The sequence below is a fragment of the Urocitellus parryii genome, unplaced genomic scaffold, assembly GCF_045843805.1.
Source record: "Urocitellus parryii isolate mUroPar1 unplaced genomic scaffold, mUroPar1.hap1 Scaffold_345, whole genome shotgun sequence".
Classification (NCBI taxonomy): domain Eukaryota; kingdom Metazoa; phylum Chordata; class Mammalia; order Rodentia; family Sciuridae; genus Urocitellus; species Urocitellus parryii.
The window spans coordinates 24,887-44,861 of record NW_027553130.1 but is presented as its reverse complement, the minus strand read 5'-3'; the positions used below and the strand labels follow the sequence as shown (position 1 = coordinate 44,861).

Sequence of the window (19,975 nt, the reverse complement as noted above, 5' to 3'; positions counted from 1 at the left end):
CTGCTTCTTTCCCCCCCCCCCAAATAAATAACTCCCACTCAAAAACAGTTTGGTTCCCCTCTTTCCTGTTATCCATATTCATGGATTAACATGGAATGGGAATACAGAGAAGAATATATACATTCACATTCAGTAAATTATCCTGCCACTCTGGTGTTCTGCAGGGGATAAATATAAATTATATGAGTTATGTAAAGAATATGTTAAAATTGTAATTGTTTATTTTCAGAGGATTTCCTTTCTCTTTCTAGAGGGATCTAAGAATTCCCAACTCTTTTAGAATAGTAGACAAGCAATTATGCTGAGAGCCAACATCTTCATAATGAGTTGTGCTTAAAAAGTGTGTCATACTAAGCTTCAAGTATCTGGAACCAATCACCAATGTCTCCCTAAAATGAGTTCAACATTTTGAGAGATGAAGTCAGGATTCAGAAGTAATGAATTCTAACACAGAATACAAACATACACAAACATAAATTTGGTATTTGTTGTAAAGTGTATTATATTTTGTGGCCTGATATATTCTCATAGTTTTCCAAAGCTAACACTTTTGCTTGCCATCCAATATACACATATGAATCAGATATAACTTTCCCACGTTCATATATGAATACACAATGAGTGGAACTCCACATCATGTACAACTGCAAGAAAGGGATCCTAATTAGAATAAGTTATTCTATATATTGGTATAATATGCTGAAATTCACTCTACTGATATGTGTATCTAAAAAGAACAAATAAAAAATACACACCTAAGCAAAATGCTTGAACTTTCAACTATTTTCACACCACGTGAAGGAGTCTGAAAGTGTCTTGTCACTCTCTCTTTCCCACCCTTGGTGGCGTCTAATAGACATTACAAAAGTGTGTGCTCCCTGGAAACTGGATTGACTAATTCAGTTGCAAACTTAGATAGAATTGGGACTCCTTGGCATATATTTCACACTAATAATAATAATAATAATAAACTAAATGATATAAAGTTACCCCCTAAAATACCTTTCAACTTCTGTCTCCATAGCAACATGGACGTGCACACGGTGGCCTCACTCCTTAAACTGTATCTTCGAGAACTTCCAGAACCAGTTATTCCATATGCTAAGTATGAAGATTTCTTGTCATGTGCCAAGCTGCTCAGCAAGGAAGAGGAAGCGGTAAGTTGATGCATTTGTTTTTAATAAGCTTTGGCATGCAGGTTTTGTCTGTGATTTTACTATTTAATTTGCAATTTTCCTCTTGTCCTATTCTTGGACATTTCCCCCATTCTCTTCATCACACACATTTAGACCTTCTATGCACAACTCAAGTCCCATTTCTGTTCCCTGTCTGATCAGAAAGAAGAATGTGGCTGAATGAATGAAATCAGTGCTTTATGGCACTTGGCTCCCCTAAAGGGTTGATTCATGGTCCTACATTAGGTCATATCTTCCAAGAAGAACACGGGCACCTTGTTTCATAACCTCCTTTGTTGAGTACCTCCAAAGTATCTCAAATAATGGCCTATAAACCAAATCCTACTTCCTGCCTATTTTTGTTAAAAACAGCTTTATTGAGATGTAATTACCGTACTATAAATCAATGGTTTAAACTTTATAATTCAGTACTTATATATTCTCAGAGTTGTGCAACCAGCACTAAAATTCAATTTTAGAATATTTACAAAATTTCTATTTCCCTAAAACAAATCTCAGAGCCTCTGTGAATTCCCCTTTCCCCAGCTCTTGGCAAATACTAATCTAATTTCTTCCCCTACAGGTATGCCTCTGCTGGACATTTTATATAAACAAGATCATTCAATATGTTGTTTTCTGTGACTAGGCTTTTTCGTCTTTTTCAAAGTTCATTCACATTGTACCATTTATCAGTATTTCATTTTTAAAATTTCCAAACAGTATTCTATTTCTTATTCATTCATCAGTTTTTAAATTTCCATTATTTGACTATTAGCAATAATGCTACTATGAACATTTATGTGCCAAGGTTTGCATGGAAATATGTTTTCATTTCATTTGGATATATACCTTAAAGATAGAATTGCTGGTCCATATGTAGCTCTATTTTTTTTCCAAAAAGAGTGTGAATTTTTAATTACCATCAGGCATGTGTGCAGATTCCAATCTCTTTACATCTCTGTCATCACTTACTATTATCTGTCTTTTTGACCATAGACATTCTAATACATGTCAGGAGTGTATCATTGAGGTTTGAATGGCGTTTTCCTGATGGCTAATGATGCTAAATATTTTTTCATGGTGTTTATTGGCTATTTATATACTTTCTTTGGAAAAAAATATCTATTCAGATTAGTTTCCTATTTTTAATTGCATTACAACCATCCCAGTCTCTCAGGTGATTGATTCCAGGCCTCCTTGCAGATACCTAAATCCATGAATGTTCAAGTCCTTTACATAAAATGGTGTAGTGTTTGCATATAACCTAGGCATAGCTTCCTGTGTACTTTAAATCATCTCTAAATTATTTGTAGTACATAGTACAAAGTAAATGCTGTGCTAATAGTTGTTATTCTGTGTTGTTTAGGGAACAGTGATAAGAAAAATGTCAGTACTGTTCAGTACAGATACATTTTTTTCCTAACATTTTTAATCTGCAGTTGGTTGAATCCATGAATATGGAGGACCAACTGTATTTGTCTTATTTTTGAGTTGTAAGAATTTATATAGTTAAATCATGTTCCTTATCAGATATATGATTTGCTAATATTTCTCCCATTTAAATTATTATCTCTTCATTTTCCTGATGATGTCCTTTAAAGCATAAAACCTTTTTCATTTTGATGAAGTATTTCATGTATTTTATTTATTTTTATTTGGTCATTTGTGCTTTTTGTGTCATGTCTAAGAAGCCTGTGTTTAAGAAAAAGTCATATTTACTCCTCTATGGTCTTCTAAGAATTTTGTAACTTCAACTCTTACACTGAGATCTTTGTTCCATTTTGAGCTCATGTTATGATGCAGGGAAAGGAGCCAACTTTATTCTTCTGCATGTGGATATCCAATAGTCTCAGCACCATTTTTTTGAAGACTCTTCTTTCTTCCATTGAACTCTCTTGCCATAATTGTCAAAAACTGCTGCCTGTTTTTACAAATGCAATTTTATTTTTGTTGTTGTTGTTTCATAATATCAACTGTGGCTGTTTTTGTATAATAACAGAATACTCAGGTAGTTATAACAGAGACCATGTGTCCTGTAAAGCCTAAAATACTTACTAACTGACCCTTTACAGGAAGAAGAAATCAGATTGCATTATCAATTGGCTTTTCTAGGGCCATTTACATTTTAGAGGAAGTTCTACATGAGAACAGAATAAATTAATCCCTTGTGAACTTTCCAGGAAGATCAGGCTTTCCAACTCTCTTTGTGTCGCAACTAATGATATACTGTAGGCATGACCAATCCAGAGAGATTGAATAGTCAGTAGGCATGTGTTTATCAACCTTCTCGGCATGGTGAAAATGGGAAGGACCTTCACTACAACAATGCTATTTTTTGTTTTCAACTAATGAGTTGAAAACTCATCAGTCATTGTAAACAACTGTTAAAAATGTTAAAAGAGCTTCACTTAAGTCTGTTTCTCTACAAATAATACATAACACTGGGGATATGTTCTGAGAAACATCTTTAATATGTTTCATCATTGTGTAAATACCTTAACATGTACATATACAAACTAAGATGCCCATACCATCATTAGATGGATGATATAATCTTTTGGACCACCTTCCTATATGTAGTCATGATTGATTGGCACATTATTGTACTATATTGACTGCAGTTATGGGAAATATTTTAAATACTTATACATTTCTGAAAATATTTCTAAAATATTCCCCATAACAGTGGAACATCTTCAGGAAAGACTCTTTCACTGATAATAGGTGCTGAAATAAAGAACAATATTGCTATTTTCTACTTACTTTAATAACAAGACCAATACATAGATGACATTAATTCTCTTCTTCTTTGTACTCAGGGTGTTAAGGAATTAGCAAAGCAGGTGAAGAGTTTGCCAGTGGTGAATTACAACCTTCTCAAGTATATTTGCAGGTAAGAACCCTCATAAAGACAAAACTAAACAAAATAAGACTATATTTAGCCTGTCCATAACTATACTCAACAATGAATAAAACCCCTTAACTGCTCTAAGCTCCTATGTTAATCTCTGAAAAATTAGAAGGTTTGATAAGGCTACCTCCAAAGTTTCTCTGAGTACTGCAGTTGCTTACTTTTGTAATTTGGAAATCTCTCTTGCCTCCACATATTAAAGATAAACATTGCTTTGAACTTCCGTCCAAGTTGTTTGTGCCGTGTAGGGAATGGCATTGTAGGAAAAGGAGCAGGGATCCTGGCCTGAGGTGGATCTGCGTGGGAATGAAGGTCCCCATCAGTGACTACCCCTATGTCTTTATGCAGTGTTCTTATCCTTTCTGAGTTCCAAGGTCTTAATAGAGTTTGAAGGGAGTCTGGGTCGGAGGGCCTGGCGCGACAGCAGCTAGTCAGGTGCCTGGGAGACCCCAGCCCTGCTGTCTGGGCCGGGGGGCGGGGGGCAGTACTCAGGGGGCGACCGTCACTCCCCCCACCTGAAGCGCTCCGGCTGAGTTTGAGGTGTTGCGACACGGGCGACTTCAGCTACTCACACACGCCGCTCCCACTCCAGCCGCGACTTCGGCCCCCATTCTGGCTGGGGCCGCAGCTGCTCCCGACGTGCTAGTGGCGACGGCGGCGGTGGCCGCGGGCACCAAACCAGGGCCATCGCTCCAGCCTCAGCTCACTTCCCCTTTGGCAGTGGCCTAAAATATTTCTTAACCACATTGAGTGCTTAAGAACTTTATGATAATAAAGGTACAATATGGAATGTAAAAAAAAAAAAAAAAAAGACACAGGTTGGCAGATTGGATTAAAAAGCAGGACCCAACATTATGCTGTCTCCAAGAGACTCAACTTACAGGCAAAGACATCCACAGACTGAAGGTAAAAGGATGAAAAAGACATACCATTCAAACTGTACTCATGAACAATCAGGGGCAGCTCTTCTCATATCAGATAATGTGGACATTAAGACATAATAAATCAGAAGAGAAAAAGAAGGTCACTTCATGCTGCTTAAGGGAGCATATCAAAAACATAATGATTGTAAATATTAGTCCCCCAAACAAAAGAGCATCTACATACATCCAACAAACAAAATTTTTAATTTAAAAAATGAAATCAATATTATATATCAACAAAACACTAATACTAGGTGATTTTAACACACCTTTATCATCACTGTATAGATCCTTCAAACATAAACTAAATAAGGATTTTACAGAATTAAAAAATAAAATTTATAAGTGGAACTAATAGTCATCCATGAAATATTTCATCAATCAATGACTTGTTTCACTTTCTTATTCTTAACATCAAGTGGAAAATTTTCTAAAATAGACCATGTTTTAGGTCATAAAGCAAATCTTTGCAAAATAGAGACAATACCTTGCATTCTATCAGATCATAAAGGAATGAAGTTAGAAATCAATGATAATATTTTTTTAAAAAATCCACTTTAACACCAGGAGATTAAATACTACACATTTGAATGATGAATGCACAGTAGAAGAAATCAGAAGAGAAATTTAAAAAAATTACAAGTAAATGAGAATAGTAATACAACATATCAAAATCTCTAAGTTCATAGCATTGAGCTCATATAGTATAATAATAGAAAGATACCAAATAAATAATCGAACATTACATCTCAAGGTCATAGAAAAACAAGAACAAATACACCAATACCAAAATCAGAAGAAGATAGGAAATAATTAAAACCAGAGCAGAAATCAATGAAATTGAGAATATAAAAAAAAAAGATCGGAGAGATCAACATAAGAAAGAATTGGTTTTTTGAAAGGATAAACAAGATTGATAAACACTAACAAAAAGAAAGAAGGCAAAAAAAAAATTCAGGATGAAAAAGGAAAAATCACCACAGAATCTATTTTGAAAATTTATATCCCAATAAGCTAGAAAATCTTGACAATGTTGACAAAAACATTAAAAAGTGCATCAAGATCAAGTGGGTATTATCTCAGAGACGTAAGTTTGGCTCAACATACAGAAATTGATAAATGTAATTTGCTATAAAAATAGACTTAAGGACAAGAATCACATGATAATATCAATAGTTGCAGATAAACCATTTGACAAAGTACAGCACCCATTTATTTTGAAAAACTACAGACAGAAGAAATTTAACTGAACAATAAAATGCTATATATGACAAACCCAATGCCAACATTGTACTGAATGGAGTAAAACTGAAATCACTTCCTCTAAAAACAGAAACAAGGCAAGTATGCCCACTTTCACAAGTCCTTTTCAAAATAGTCCTTGAAATTCTAGCCAGAGCACTCAGGCAAGAGAAGGAATCTGTAGAAATGCAAATGTGAAAAGAAGAATTCAAATTATCTCTGTATGCTGATGATATGATACTACTATATTTAGAAGACTCAAATAACTCCAGCAGGAGACTTTGAGAACTCAGAAGTGAATTCAGTAATGTAACAGGATACAATATCAACACTTGTAAATCAATCGTATTCCTATACTCTAATGATGAATCAACTAAAAAATAAATTAGAAAGACTATTCTATTCACAATAGTCTCAAAAATACTTGGAAATAAATCTAACAAAAGTGTTGAAGGATCTCTACAATAAGAAATATAGAACTCTTAAGAAAATAGCTGGGTTCGGTGGTGCATGCCTGTAATCCCGGTGGCTTGGGAGGCTGAGGCAGGAGGATTGTGAGTTCAAAGCCAGTCTCAGCAAAAGTGAGGCAGTAAGCAACTCAGTAAGACCCTGTCTTTAAATAAAATACAAAATAGGGCTGGGGATGTGGCTAAGTTCTTGAGTTCCCCTGAGTTCAATCCCTGGTACCACCCTCCCCCCTCAAAAAATAAAGAAAATAATTGAGGAAGACCTTAGAAGATGGAAAAATCTCTCATATTCTTATATAGGCAGAATTAATATTATCAAAATGGCATTCTACCAGAAGCATGTACAGATTCAATGCAAATCCCATCAAAATTCCAATGACAATCTTCACAGAACTATAAGAAGCACTTATAATATTTATTTGGAAAAATAAAAGACCCAGAATAGCCAAAGCAATCCTAGGCTAGAAGAGCAGAGCAGGAGGCATCACAATACCAGATCTCAAATTATAGTACAAAGCTATTGTAACAAAAACAGCTAGCACCAAAACAGATATGAAGGCCACAGAATAGAATAGAAGACAAAGAGACAAACCCACACAATACAATTATCTTATACTAGACAAAGGTACCAAAAACATATGTTGGAGAAAAGATAGCCTTTTTAACCAATGGTCCTGGAAAAACTGGAAATCTATATGAAATAGAATAAAATTTAACTCCAACCTCTCACCCTGCAAACATGTCAACTCAAACTGAATTGGAGACCTAGGAATTAGACCAGAAACCCTGCACCTGCTAAAAGGAAATGTAGGCCCAACACCAGGAGTCTGGTCCCAGTGCAGTGATGGTGGCTGCGGCATCACTGGTGGCCCTGTGGGGACTCCAGTGGCTTCAGTGTGGAGCTCTGTTAGCGGTGATGGTGACAGCTTGGGACAGCAGGCCTCAGAGTCAGAGGGTGACTGGAGGCTGTGATGGCCTCTGCAGTGGCTCCTCCAGGCAACTGGTATTGCTCCTTGTAGGGCCTGCCTGCCCACAAAGCAGGGCGCAGGAGGCGGTGGTAGCCAGACACCTGCTGAGGACCTTATGCTGCCCATTCCAGCAATGCCTGGCATTGGCCTGGAGCCCACCAGGCTGCTCACCTAATCCTTGAGTTCACCCTGCCCCTCCCTGAGTTGCAGCCTCTGAGGGATGAGTAGGCCTGCCGCCAGCTGGGGCAGCCTTTGGAGAAGGCACCCACCCTCCCCAGCTACATCTCCCCTGGGCTGGGGTAGCAGAGTGCAGAGGTGGGAGGTGGGGGGGCCTAGAAAATCCTCACCCTCCAAGTGCATCCCTGGGCTGGGACAAGGTGGAGGGCACAGGTGGCAGTGGGAGTCTAAGGGCAACGAGTTCTCTGTCTTGGTCTTCTGCCACCCCCAGCCACAGAAATGCACTTTGGGGGTGAAGATGTCCTAGGACCTCTGCTTTCTGCACCCACAGTCCACCCAGGAAGTGGCTGGGGATGGTGAGGTTCTCTCTCAAGACCGCCCCAACCTAGCAGACAACCTAGTTCCTCAGTAGAGAGGCTATATCAGGCGATGGGGTGAGCAGACACACAGTGGGCTCATGGACAGAGGGAGACATGGCAGCTGTGGCAAGCATAGGGTCCAGGGCAGCTGCCTGGGTACCACCGCCTCCCGCATTCTTCTTCCTGAGCAGGCCAGTCGACCATGCACAAGACCAGGGCCTGGAGCCTCCACCACAGAGGACATCCCAGCTACTGGTTACCTTATCACTCTGACACCCACTATCCCATGCCCTTGCTGCCATGCCAGCCTGGAACTCTTCGCTGCAGCCAACCAGACTCCCCACATGGCCACTGGATGCCACTTTCACTGTCCTGCAGCTGGACCCCAGTTACTTCTGCAGGATGAAGATGCTCACTGCTGGACACTGCCTGTTGTTGCTGCCCCTGCTTCTGAACTCTTATGGTGCCACCACCATTGTGCAGCACTCAAACTTCCAAACTCCAGATGGACTCCAACAATGCCCACCAAGGCCCCAATGTCATCGTACTTTACACCACACCTGGTGCCCGACCCCGCTACTGAGGATGGACCCCTGATGCAGCTGCATGTTGCTCCTGCACCTGCCAGACCCTGGAGCTCCGCCCTGCTGCCACCAGACTTTAACATGGATACTAGACAGTGACACTCAGTACTGGTGCCCACTTCATTGCAACTGCCAGAGTTTGGTCCATTATGTTTTTGCCAAGAAGCCCCTCTCCATAAAGAAAACGTGCAAGGCAAAAAAACAAGTGCTGATGGAGAAGCTCTTGCAAGTTATCTAGAAGGTCTTGCTAAGCTATTCGATGAAGATGTGTTGTGCTTGAGGTATTGGTGTCTGAAGTTCAGTTATGGCAGTGGTGGCAAAGGCAACTGAGGAGTCTGTAGGTGGCAACGTCAAGCCAGGCATCCAGAGAGTTGCATTCTCATCCTCTGGCAGTGGCAGGAGTCTGGTCCCAGTGCAGTGATGGTGGCTGCGGCATCACTGGTGGCCCTGTGGGGACTCCAGTGGCTTCAGTGTGGAGCTCTGTTAGCGGTGATGGTGACAGCTTGGGACAGCAGGCCTCAGAGTCAGAGGGTGACTGGAGGCTGTGATGGCCTCTGCAGTGGCTCCTCCAGGCAACTGGTATTGCTCCTTGTAGGGCCTGCCTGCCCACAAAGCAGGGCGCAGGAGGCGGTGGTAGCCAGACACCTGCTGAGGACCTTATGCTGCCCATTCCAGCAATGCCTGGCATTGGCCTGGAGCCCACCAGGCTGCTCACCTAATCCTTGAGTTCACCCTGCCCCTCCCTGAGTTGCAGCCTCTGAGGGATGAGTAGGCCTGCTGCCAGCTGGGGCAGCCTTTGGAGAAGGCACCCACCCTCCCCAGCTACATCTCCCCTGGGCTGGGGTAGCAGAGTGCAGAGGTGGGAGGTGGGGGGGCCTAGAAAATCCTCACCCTCCAAGTGCATCCCTGGGCTGGGACAAGGTGGAGGGCACAGGTGGCAGTGGGAGTCTAAGGGCAACGAGTTCTCTGTCTTGGTCTTCTGCCACCCCCAGCCACAGAAATGCACTTTGGGGGTGAAGATGTCCTAGGACCTCTGCTTTCTGCACCCACAGTCCACCCAGGAAGTGGCTGGGGATGGTGAGGTTCTCTCTCAAGACCGCCCCAACCTAGCAGACAACCTAGTTCCTCAGTAGAGAGGCTATATCAGGCGATGGGGTGAGCAGACACACAGTGGGCTCATGGACAGAGGGAGACATGGCAGCTGTGGCAAGCATAGGGTCCAGGGCAGCTGCCTGGGTACCACCGCCTCCCGCATTCTTCTTCCTGAGCAGGCCAGTCGACCATGCACAAGACCAGGGCCTGGAGCCTCCACCACAGAGGACATCCCAGCTACTGGTTACCTTATCACTCTGACACCCACTATCCCATGCCCTTGCTGCCATGCCAGCCTGGAACTCTTCGCTGCAGCCAACCAGACTCCCCACATGGCCACTGGATGCCACTTTCACTGTCCTGCAGCTGGACCCCAGTTACTTCTGCAGGATGAAGATGCTCACTGCTGGACACTGCCTGTTGTTGCTGCCCCTGCTTCTGAACTCTTATGGTGCCACCACCATTGTGCAGCACTCAAACTTCCAAACTCCAGATGGACTCCAACAATGCCCACCAAGGCCCCAATGTCATCGTACTTTACACCACACCTGGTGCCCGACTCCTCTACTGAGGATGGACCCCTGATGCAGCTGCATGTTGCTCCTGCACCTGCCAGACCCTGGAGCTCCGCCCTGCTGCCACCAGACTTTAACATGGATACTAGACAGTGACACTCAGTACTGGTGCCCACTTCATTGCAACTGCCAGAGTTTGTTCCATTATGTTTTTGCCAAGAAGCCCCTCTCCATAAAGAAAACGTGCAAGGCAAAAAAACAAGTGCTGATGGAGAAGCTCTTGCAAGTTATCTAGAAGGTCTTGCTAAGCTATTCGATGAAGATGTGTTGTGCTTGAGGTATTGGTGTCTGAAGTTCAGTTATGGCAGTGGTGGCAAAGGCAACTGAGGAGTCTGTAGGTGGCAACGTCAAGCCAGGCATCCAGAGAGTTGCATTCTCATCCTCTGGCAGTGGCAGGAGTCTGGTCCCAGTGCAGTGATGGTGGCTGCGGCATCACTGGTGGCCCTGTGGGGACTCCAGTGGCTTCAGTGTGGAGCTCTGTTAGCGGTGATGGTGACAGCTTGGGACAGCAGGCCTCAGAGTCAGAGGGTGACTGGAGGCTGTGATGGCCTCTGCAGTGGCTCCTCCAGGCAACTGGTATTGCTCCTTGTAGGGCCTGCCTGCCCACAAAGCAGGGCGCAGGAGGCGGTGGTAGCCAGACACCTGCTGAGGACCTTATGCTGCCCATTCCAGCAATGCCTGGCATTGGCCTGGAGCCCACCAGGCTGCTCACCTAATCCTTGAGTTCACCCTGCCCCTCCCTGAGTTGCAGCCTCTGAGGGATGAGTAGGCCTGCTGCCAGCTGGGGCAGCCTTTGGAGAAGGCACCCACCCTCCCCAGCTACATCTCCCCTGGGCTGGGGTAGCAGAGTGCAGAGGTGGGAGGTGGGGGGGCCTAGAAAATCCTCACCCTCCAAGTGCATCCCTGGGCTGGGACAAGGTGGAGGGCACAGGTGGCAGTGGGAGTCTAAGGGCAACGAGTTCTCTGTCTTGGTCTTCTGCCACCCCCAGCCACAGAAATGCACTTTGGGGGTGAAGATGTCCTAGGACCTCTGCTTTCTGCACCCACAGTCCACTCAGGAAGTGGCTGGGGATGGTGAGGTTCTCTCTCAAGACCGCCCAACCTAGCAGACAACCTTCCTCAGTAGAGAGGGTATATCAGGCGATGGGGTGAGCAGACACACACAGTGGGCTCATAGACAGAGCGAGACATGGCAGCTGTGGGAAGCAGAAGGTCCTGGGCAGCTGCCTGGGTACCACCACCTCCCGCATTCTTCTTCCTGAGCAGGCCAGTCGACCATGCACAAGACCAGGGCCTGGAGCCTCCACCACAGAGGACTTCCCAGCTACTGGTTACCTTATCACTCTGACACCCACTATCCCATGCCCTTGTTGCCCTGCCAGCCTGGAACTCTTCGCTGCAGCCAACCAGACTCCCCACATGGCCACTGGATGCCACTTTCACTGTCCTGCAACTGGACCCCAGTTACTTCTGCAGGATGAAGATGCTCACTGCTGGACACTGCCTGTTGTTGCTGCCCCTGCTTCTGAACTCTTATGGTGCCACCACCATTGTGCAGCACTCAAACTTCCAAACTCCAGATGGACTCCAACAATGCCCACCAAGGCCCCAATGTCATCGTACTTTACACCACACCTGGTGCCCGACCCCGCTACTGAGGATGGACCCCTGATGCAGCTGCATGTTGCTCCGGCCCCTGCCAGACTCTGGAGCTCCACTCTGCTGCCACCAGACTTTAACATGGATACTAGACAGTGACACTCAGTACTGGTGCCCACTTCAGTGCAAATGCAGCCAAACCCTTGTCACTATGGCAGATGAAAACACTCATGGCTGGATGCATCTGTTGTTACAACCACTGTTTCTGGATTGTTTCACTGTCACTGCCACCATGAGTAGGAATCAAGGATCTCCCAAGTGACAGCTGCATGCTGACACCACCACAGTCACCCCCACCCCACGCCAATACTCGACTCCTGACTTTCGACGCCTGATGCCCTATGCCCAAAACAGCTGGATGCTGCTCTTGCCACCATATGCCACCTTTTCATGATGGTGCCATTGCAGTGAATTGAGCCCAAGGATGCTTCTCTGCTCAAGATGTATAAGAGCTGGGAAACTGATCATTCTCCCTTACAGTCACCTCACCAAGTTCCACTGCATGCTGCCTGCCTTTTGTCACCCCAGGACCAGACACCAGTCCTCAGGACCCTTGAGGAGTTGTGGCTCTAACTCAGAGAACTCATCCAAAAAAACAAGTGAGCACTCTAAATAAAGGCTGCAGTCCTCACAGCAGGCAGTGGGTGGGACTAGGTGGGTCCAGCTCACTGGTGAGAGGGTGGGGTTAGAGCCTGGGAGCTGCTGGCAAGGTCTAGACCTGATCCTGTAGGGCAAGATAGAGAGGGATCTTTGGCTGCTCTGGGAGTCTAGTCCTGGAAGAACCTTCTGGTCCTTTCTCCTGAACTTTCCGTGGTGTCTCCTTCTCCTACTCCTCCACTCTTCCCTGAGGAGACTCTGTGTCCTGGACATAGGGTCATCTGGGCACAGGTTCTCTGGGGCAGTGGTGTGAGGCCCCAGTACATTGCAGCAGGCTGGGGACAGCCAGACTGGCCATACCTGGACTTGTAGGCAAAATAGCCTATTAGGAAAATACCCTCCAAATCTACCAAATTTAGCCTAACACTGGCTTCTTCCAAGAGATTATCAAGAAAGGAAAAATAGAAGTAAGCAAGTTTGTCTGGCTAAGGGGTGGTGTGAGGAGAAGTAAAGACTTCAGATTGGGTAGAGCTGGATTTAAATCCCTCTTAACTGGGTGACCTTGACCAGGGTGCAGAACTAAGTACAACCTTGGGTTTGCATCTGGTAAGGTAAAGTTGGTGAGGAGGATAAGCCAGGGGTAAAATTAAGCTGTTGAGCAGTACCTAAACTTTGGGAGCCAGGAAGGCATTTGACATGATTTCCATGCAGAAATATATTCTGAGATTAAAGTCAACGCACTTAGAGGTGCACCTTTGGAAGGCAACTGACCTGTGAGCAGGCGGTTGAATTGACTTCATTTTTTAGATGAAAAAATAATATATGGAAGATCATAAGCCGATGTTGGGTCGGGCTTGTGAAATTATAGGCTGTTTTCAAATTTGTTTAAAGTTACATTGACTTAGATCTACATAGTTCAAGCCTCCTGGGATATCCCCCACCTCTTGTCACACCCCCACATAGAGCACTATCTACAATCCCTTACTCTAATTTTTAGAGTGTCACCAAATATGTCAATGCATGTATGTACATATGCAGAGATATACATTATGTAATACTTTGTTCCTTTTAGCCTGCTTTGGAACCTCCTGAAAATAAAATCTCTTATTCTTACGCACATTCTTTTGCAGCTTTCCCTCCTTAATTTGTACCCCTTAAGCTGAGCATCAGGAAGAAGGAAACACCAGAGAAACTCAAAGATCCGAAGGACACCAACCCTGCTCAAGTCACTCTGGAAGCCGACTAGCCTGAATGTGCCCAAAGCTTGAGGAAACATCAGCCCTGCTTCAGCCACTCTGGGTTGGATGTACAAGGTGAAAGATATACTAACCAAAAGGAAAATGGACTGTTTCACTCTTATCCTGTCATTGCCACCCCTTACTTCTGTCATATACAGAGTCCTTTGTTTTGTCTTGACTCTAGGACTGATAACAATCAAACACATAGTTAATAATATCAGAAAACAAACACATGTACCAGTTCAATCCTGAAAGGGCATTGCAGTTGAGATCCAAGCTCACTATTTGGAGGATGGTTTCCTTTTCTTGGTGGATTCAAAAGCTTAATTGACATAGCATGGATTGTGCTCTGAACTTGTGTATTGCTTCCATGTTTGTTTCCTCTTTTCATTAAAACTAGTGGTTCTACAATAGAAGCAGGTTTCCTTTTTAAAAAAGAGAAACAAGAACTATGATATTACATTGTATAAAACTTTAAGCCAAGAAGATAATAATGCCCTTTGACTTAGAGGATTAAATAATGAGCATCAAAGGGGGTAATGCTGTAGTTTTCAAAAGACTCCCACCTTAATTGTAACACACAAGTCTCTCTCCTAATCAAGAAGAGATTATTTTAAGAAGTCAACAAAATTTCCAGAGCACTCATTGTGCTTTGAGCTCCTTTTTGTTGTAAAGGCCAGGTTTCTCTTTCTTGTAAGAGTTAGGCCTGCAGGGCTGGGGTTGTGGCTCAGTGATAGAGCACTTGCCTCGCACATGTGAGGCCCCTTGTTCAATTCTCAGCACCACATAAAAATAAAGGTATTGTGCTCATCTACATCCTAAAGAAAAATAGTCTCCAATCAAGTTTTTTGATGTGTGAAAATTTCTGTTTTCTGTGTAAAACATTGTGAAACCTCTGTTTAACCTATGAATGTGGAACAAAGTTAAGTTATATTAAACATTGTGCTGTGTAACCACCCACTGCAATGTTAGAGAATTTCCAGACCTGGGGTCCAGAGATTGTTTGGTGTTATCCCTTCTGGGTTGCTGCAGCTTAAATAAATCTGCTTCCTCCAAATTCCTCAGGTGTCCAGACTCATCTTTCCTGCATCAATGCCTGCTTGAAATGCTAGAATGTCCTAATTCTTGAAGGGCCTGAAGAGACAGTCTCTCAGACTCTGTCACAGTATGAATTCTAGAAAAAGTAATTCATCACAATGAATCTAATTTCAGGTTTCATTATAGGGACTTCCTGGATGTAATATCAAAGTTGCATGATAAAACTTGTCTACGTCTATTGAGTTGCCATAATATACCCCATAAAGATATATAAATGATATATTTGAATAAAAATTTAATCTGGGGGAAAATATGTTTTGTGAGAAATCTAAAGCCATGCTTGCATTTTGTGTTGTTTTAAATATTATGCTGAAATAATATTAGATTATATTATTTCATTTTTGAATCTGAAAAAGACATCAGAATTTTGTACCATAATATTGTCAAAAAGGGAAAATTTTATTGATTAGAAATATGCTTTCCTGTTTTTAGAGCTAACAGTTGAATTAAAGTTTTGCACCAGACACCAAGTCCATCAGAACCTCAGTCTGGTGAAACCACATCTTGGTGCCTGCCCAGGCCAGTGCCCAATAGCAGGTCCCAGAAGTAAATCAGGCTGGCTCTTCCCAGAGCCCTCTGGACAGAGGTTGGCCTCCTCCACTCTTAGTGTTATTTTTTCTCTGATTGCTTGGCTCCTCTCCATGCTCTTCAAGCTGTCCTCTCCCATCTTTGTTGTTCAGTGACATCACCTGTCATTCATGTTTCTATAGACCTCTGAGGAAGAGAAAATCCACATGGATTTCAGAATGGCTCAAGATGTAAATGACTGGTCATAATTGGACACCCTAAAAGGGGATGGTATTGATGGCACAGGGGTATACATCTCATGATGGGCCAGAAAACTCATTTACAGAGCAGCCAAAGGTCTATGTAGATCCATAAAATGGCCACAAACAACCTGAAAATCTAGGTAGTAACTCATCTGGAGCAGTCATAACCTCTTTCTGCTGGAGAAATATCAGTGGCTTCTTTTGGAATTGAATTAGGTGTGAAAAATAGCTCCTATGCCATTTGGTTAGGAAAAATGGTAATGATGATGAAGGTGATAATGCAATAGCTTATATTCATAGACTACTTTGCATACATTATTTCATTGAATATTCACAAAGTCCTTTCACTGACTGTCCTAGTCAGTTCTAGCTGCTACAACAAAATACTCTAAGCTTAAGAAACATTTATTTCTCCCCATTTGGGAGGGTGGGAAGTTCATGGTCAAGGTACTGATAGATTGAATTCTTGGAAAGAGCCCTCTTTTTGCTCATAGCTGGCTGCCTCTCACTGTATTCTCAATTGGTGGAGAGCAAGTAAGCCCTGGTCTCTTTTTGAAATTCTGAGAAAACTAATCTCATCTTGGGAGACATGCCCCGCGCCTCCCCCCCCCCCCGCCACCACCGGCCTATCGAAATCTGGTTACCTCCAAATGGCCCCACTTCTCATGCCATCACATTGGCATTAGGGCTTCAACATGAATTTGGAGGAGACACAAACATTCAGTAGGAAATGCACTGTGGAGTCTTGGGCATATTCTGTATCTTCTCTGTGCTTCTGCTGCCTCATAAAGAAAAAGGATGGTAATAACTCCTGATCAATGTGTGTGTGTGTGTCTGTGTGTGTGTGTGTGTGTGTGTGTGTATGATTACATTGAATTAAAAACAGGTGATTGGATGATATATACAAGTAATCCTCGATCTAAAAAAATGAATATACAAACACAGGTGTCAAAATAAAAGCTGAAACCAAGTTTAAGAAAAAATTTCAGTGTGGGAATAGAAAATATTTCCCAGGAAGAGGATAAAAATGGAGTTTTTTCCTGATGATATCAACTTTTCAGGAGATCTAATAGATATGTATGAAATTTAACATGATAATTTAGAAACAACGATATATGCTTATATTATACATGTATTACTTTATTCTGATTCCACATTTAGAAATCAATTTTAACTAAAACTCATCATAGTCCTCTCCAACATTGGTGTTTTTTTACCCTCTCCAAAACAAATTTGGAGTCTTAAAGGCAGTTTCCAGGACTTGGGTTCTGTTCCCTCTAAGGCGAGGGAAAGACGGGTCCTTGTGAATCAGGATGATCTTGACAAACCACAGTGAGGCCTTCGTGTGGCTTAGTATATTTGCAAGTTCATCCTACAGGTGTATGTTTGCGACCACCACAATGTGTATTCCTTTTAAATGACTGAACAACACCTGTACACAACACTATGCATAGACTCAAACCCAAGGCCACATTCCAAGGAATCTTAGCAATCTGTACTTTCTATCTGATCTACCCAAGCATGAATTGCTGATTTAATAAGAAATAAAACAAGAAATAAAGACTGTGTTTACCTTTGTTAGTAGAAAATAAAGAGTTTGGCCAACCTCAGACTCCAGTACCACTCAGGTGTGGCCCAGATTTGTGGTCACCCTGTCCATCAATGCAGTCAGTACCCTGACTCCAGAGGCAGGCAAGATCTAGGAGGGTGTCCATTTTTCCTCCCTATGCAGCAGGAAATGGTGACTGAAAGAGGAAACTGAGAATTTCCCAGCCTTTAAGCCTGTGGGGAGGCCTATGGTGGGGGACATAAACCCATCTTCCAGCCATTTTCTCAAAAGCACTATGATTTCATGACACTCGGGAAGTGAAGGAGCTTCTGGTTCTGGCCACTCCAGAGGAAAGTTCAAGATAAGTGCCAATTCAGCAGTGTGGCATGAGGAAGGACCTATACACTGAGCCCCAGGACCATATTCTTGGCAACCCAACTCCAACTTTGTCACCCACTGCAAGTCTGTGCTGCACTGGCCCATCAGGTGATTCCATTACTTCCAGAACGCTGATTCCCAATGCAGCCTACTGGGTAGCACCTCGAACTGGGTTCAGGAGGATACCATGCCAGGAATTATCCCACCAGGAGAGATGAGCACTGCCACAACCTCACCCAGCGGCCTTCACTGATTACTGAAGGTCCAGTGGACCCAGAAAAGGCCATGGGCAATCGAAGGGGCCCAAGGAGCACCCACTTGGGACAACAGTCCCAGGTGAGGCTCCCTCCAACCTCACTCCTCCAGGTCCCCACTCACTGATATTTTGTCCAGTTCAGAAGCAAGCCCAGAACTCCACCAGTGGGGAGGAGGGAGAGTTCTTAATAGCTGAGCATGGAGGAGCATGCAGGGCTGCTTAGTGGGTTATGGGAAGCTTGAGCTTGAAACCTCACAGCTAACTCTGGCAGGGTGCCCTTCCATCCAGGAAAAGCCAAGACCCATGACAACTGGAACCTCCAAAGAGTGAATGCTGAGTGGATCTCTGGGTCTGTAGGTGTCTGTGTTGGATTGGACTGGTGAAAGGTAACATATCTTACACTTTAGGAACAGTAGGAGGCCTAGTATTGTCCCCAGAACAGCTAAGCATGAAGACAGTCAAAAAATTGGAGAGCTGGGGTTCTGGCTCAGTTGCAGAGTGCTTGCCTAGCACGTGGGAGGCACTGGGTTCAATTCTCAGCACTGCACAGAAATGAATAAAGGCCTGTTGACAACTAAAAAAAAAATAAATTTAAAAATTGGAGAATCTTGATAACCAAAATTCAAAGAAAGCAAACCAAATATGAATAAAACTCGATTTTGTGAGCACACGGCTGGGTTTTTCTGGTTTCCACACAAAGAGAAAGGACTGTGCACAGAGGGTAGCATTCCCTCCCAGCCTGCCCTGATGAACCCCTCAGCTGGACTCTGGGGGATGCCTTAAATGCATTCTCAGCAGCTGTTCCCTCCACTGTTCCCAGAGGAAGTGCAGGAAGACACACAGGCCATGATCCCAAAGCTGGCGCCACCTGCAAATGCTGCTCAGCCAAGAAACTTGCCCCCCAGCAGTTCCCCTTCGGACTGGCCTGGCCCAGGCAGGAGAGCAGACAGAACTCTGACAGCTCAGGGGCGGGGCATGGGCTGAGGAATTCCTGCCATTGCAAGAGCTCCTGGCTGTCAAACTAAGCCCCGCCCACCCTCACCAGAGCAAGGCTAGATACAAACACTAGCTCACACCTTCAAGGGAGGACAAGGTGTCCTTCCCAGCCTCAGCAAGCGAGATCCTGGAGATGCCACCACCACTTGCTCACCTGCTGGTGCACCACCTATCCAATGACATTGCTTTCCCCTTCAGAGGCCCAGGGAGGCTACCCCCTGCTTCAAGCGTGGAGGTATGGGGGGCGCTTCTATTGGGGCCATGGCACTTCCCGCCTTTTCAGAGAAGAGCACTCCTGAAGAGGCACCGACCTGTCCCTGTACCAGAGGTGCAGGTGTGCCAGCCAAACACCTGCTCATCACCCTAGTCCGCAAGTGCTCCACGCCCCAAGAGCTACCCTCAACCCGCAGCAAGAGCCTTCTCAGCCCTCTGACTGCCCCCACGTCCATTGGTTGTGCCTATTTCTTCCGCATCTGGTGCAAGGAAGTGGACTTTGCACGTGCATGCAGACTTTGCACGTGCATGCAGACTTTGCACATGCACACGGATTTGCATGCACGCGGAATTTGCATGCACGCGGAATTTGCACGCACGAGACAGTTCCTGGCCCAGGCAGGAGAGCAGACAGAACTCTGACAGCTCAGGGGCGGGGCATGGGCTGAGGGATTCCTGCCATTGCAAGAGCTCCTGGCTGTCAAACTAAGCCCCGCCCACCCTCACCAGAGCAAGGCTAGATACAAACACTAGCTCACACCTTCAAGGGAGGACAAGGTGCCCTTCCCAGCCTCAGCAAGCGAGATCCTGGAGATGCCACCACCACTTGCTCACCTGCTGGTGCACCGCCTATCCAATGACATTGCTTTCCCCTTCAGAGGCCCAGGGAGGCTACCCCCTGCTTCAAGCTTGGAGGTATGGGGGGCGCTTCTATTGGGGCCATGGCACTTCCCGCCTTTTCAGAGAA

At 44.3% G+C, this 19,975-nt stretch overlaps 1 long non-coding RNA gene across 1 annotated transcript; it reads left to right on the top strand.

Annotated features, from left to right (window-relative positions):
* The first annotated feature begins 1,043 nt into the window (after positions 1 to 1,043).
* Positions 1,044 to 14,991, top strand: LOC144251977 (uncharacterized). The gene is made up of 3 exons (XR_013342846.1): positions 1,044 to 1,157; positions 3,995 to 4,068; positions 13,860 to 14,991. It is a non-coding gene; the product is annotated as an uncharacterized LOC144251977 (long non-coding RNA).
* The last annotated feature ends 4,984 nt before the right edge of the window (positions 14,992 to 19,975 follow it).